At 44.1% G+C, this 2,914-nt stretch overlaps 1 pseudogene; it reads right to left on the reverse strand.

Annotated features, from left to right (window-relative positions):
- Nucleotides 1-1,276: 1,276 nt before the first annotated feature.
- LOC101617995 lies at nucleotides 1,277-2,314 on the reverse strand (annotated as a pseudogene).
- Nucleotides 2,315-2,914: the final 600 nt, after the last annotated feature.

Consider the following 2,914-nt stretch of genomic DNA (forward strand, 5'->3'; position numbering starts at 1 on the left):
GTAACTATAGTGTTATAGTTATTCAGAGAGATAGAATTCACAATAGAGTAAGTATGATTTCATACATGTGCACATGTGCATACACAGCATTTAAAGTAGGATTTAGAAGACATATGGATTTTTTTTGACAAAAGTTACATTTAATTTACAATGTAATAAATGGTACAGGTAAAAAGCTACACACAAAGTGTGAAAAGGCCTATTACACAAATGTCGAAAGCTCTGTACAAAGCCCACACCAATGTTCCTATCTTTGTCTCCTGAACTAGCCAGCTCTAGTCTTGAGCTCTGAACAATAAGAACTCTCACCTGAGGGCGAGGGAGCCTCCAAATCAACAGCCAAACGCGTCCTCTTAAAAGACATCAGGTCCTTGCAAAGAATAGTCCCTTTCCTGTTTACTCTGCATTTGTCCTAACTGGTCATACCCTTTAAAAACTTGCTTTTACTTATTTTTTGAGGTAGGTTTCACTCTAGCCTAGACTGACCTGGAATTCACTATGCAGACTCAGGGTGGCCTGGAACTCATAGAGATCCTCCTACATCTGCCTCCTGAGTTCTGGAATTAAAGGCGTGCACCACCACGCCTGGCTAAAGATTGCTTTTATAACACTCATGAAAGGAATCATGATGCCTCAGCGGTGAGGACATACTCTGGGATTAAAGTGGAGTGCTCAAGATGGATGAGAAAAACAGGTTTAAGTCCAAACAATATTGCAACTGAACTGGAAGCCTGTGCCTATGGCACTGGCTACAGATGAAGGGAAATCAAAATGGCCTCATCCAACAAAAAGCACAGGAGGGAAGCCTAACCACTGATCCTCAGTGCCTCTGAGACTTGCAGAGTTTGCACCTTGACTCAGATGAAGAATGCTAACCAAACTGGGATCCACAGCAACCCTTCTGCTGCATAGGACTTGCAACGTAGTAAATATTAACAAGGCTACTGCCGCCTCTACAGTCCTGGATTTGACCTGGTGTGTGTGACTTCACATGAAAACGATCCTAGAGGGAGAAGGAAGGTGGCTATGGGAAGCCTGGGAGAGCCAGGGCAGTCTACTGGAAAGGACCTTTGAAGCCTTTCTCTACACACTGAAGGGTTTCTGAAGACTGGTCGTCAAGGGGTAGTTCAGCCCCACCCCCGTCTCAGTACCAAGTGGTCAGGACCGCAGGAGGCATTCTGAAAGACGAGACTGCACACATGAAGTTTTCTCCCTAGCTCCTTAGCTTCCCTTGTCACCCTCCCACCCAGTCCTACCCTCTCCATGACCAGAAATATCAAATCAGTAAGGAAGGTGTGGGCTTCTTGCCCGGCCAAGCCTCTTTTGCGTATTTCTTCTTCTTCGGTTCGTTTACGGCTGCAGGGTTATAGACTGCAGGGTTTGGTGTTGGGTTCATGTTCACTGCTGATGGTACAACGGGAGTCAAGTCCACTTCAGGGGCAAGGTTTGGGTGTGGCATGGGCAAACCACTGATGAGCGCTGTCCCATGGGTTCCGGGAGGCTGGGAGCTTGCTTCATTGTGTGTGGGGGGCAGGGTACAGTCCTCCAGTGAAGGCAAAGTTCTGCATGTGCCTGCTTCCTGTCTCCTCCAGGACCAGAGAGCCAGAGCCATCTGTCCTCTTCTTCTGGACTGGGACCACTGCAGTTTGCACCATGTTCTAGAAGCGACCAACTGAGGGATCCACATCCTCTGGGTTGATGATCTTCACTGAAAGTCACCCTGGAGTTCTTCCTCTTCCTCTTTGGTCTCTGAATGTCCAGATTGCCCTCCTCAATAGTTAGGGTGGAAATCTGCTTGTTATGGGCAGTGTTGAACTCTGTCAGGTTATCAAGTTCGGCTTCTTCCTCTGGAAGCCCCAGTAAGCCCTTGAGTTCATCATCCTTTCCACCATCTTCTCATCTCCTTTCACAGCTGTTGGCAAAGTCTGAGGCTTCTCAGGTAGTGTGTACACCCTTGTGGATGCACTGAATGACACCGTGGAATCGATGGGAATTTGTTGAGGCTTGTGAGGTTCCAATCGAATGTGACCCAAGAAAGTGCCTTGCGTCCTGTTGGAATCTAGGAGGAAAACTCTCTTCAGCTGCTGTGGTAAACCAGTGCAGCATGGACGCGAGAGCAAGGCTGGTGGTCAATGTGAAGTCACACAAGTCAGGGTTTCTCCCAAATAAGTAATACTTCTTCTCGTCAATAATCAGTTTCTCGATTAGTTTGTCTCCTTTGACTGCATCCAGATGTAAACCAGGTGGGGGTTTACCTGCCCAGTCGGCAATCGAACAGTGGGAGGCTGGAGGCGGAGTTCGCGGCTGCCACCATCTTGCATCTCCCCCTCCCGTTTTTTTGACGTTTGGATTTTTATATGCAAACCGGGGATGTTTTACCTATCTTTCTCCAAATTATATTTTACAATGAAAAACTTGCACTAGTATAAAGTAGAAAGAAGGAACAAATATTTTCCCCTGATTCAAACTCACAATTGTCATTATTTTGCCACAATGACTTTATCTTCTGTATTTTTTGGCTAAATCATTAGAAGTGGTAAAAATCTTAACACTCAACCTCTTACTATTTTAGTATAAATATCTTGAGAGATAATTGCATTATTAGTTCATTCAAGAATTTTATAAGCCCTGCCATAATATGATGTAGTTTGTAATTCATCTTCAAAATTTTAACAGCCATAACAAAACTATCACTTTTCATTTTTGATACAGAAAACAATTAATACCTATAGTCCTAGATGATTTCCATTCCAGTGGGTAGGTATGGTTTTCCATAGTGGAAAGTGGAAAGGTGGATACTTTTTCAAACCTTAAATTAACCCTCCTAAGTAGTTTTTAAAAAGTCTTTTAAACTGAATTCTCATTTAATAGAAATTTCTAGAAAACACTGACAGTAAATTAAAGCAATTCCTCA

The sequence above is a fragment of the Jaculus jaculus genome, chromosome 15, assembly GCF_020740685.1.
Source record: "Jaculus jaculus isolate mJacJac1 chromosome 15, mJacJac1.mat.Y.cur, whole genome shotgun sequence".
Lineage (NCBI taxonomy): Eukaryota > Metazoa > Chordata > Mammalia > Rodentia > Dipodidae > Jaculus > Jaculus jaculus.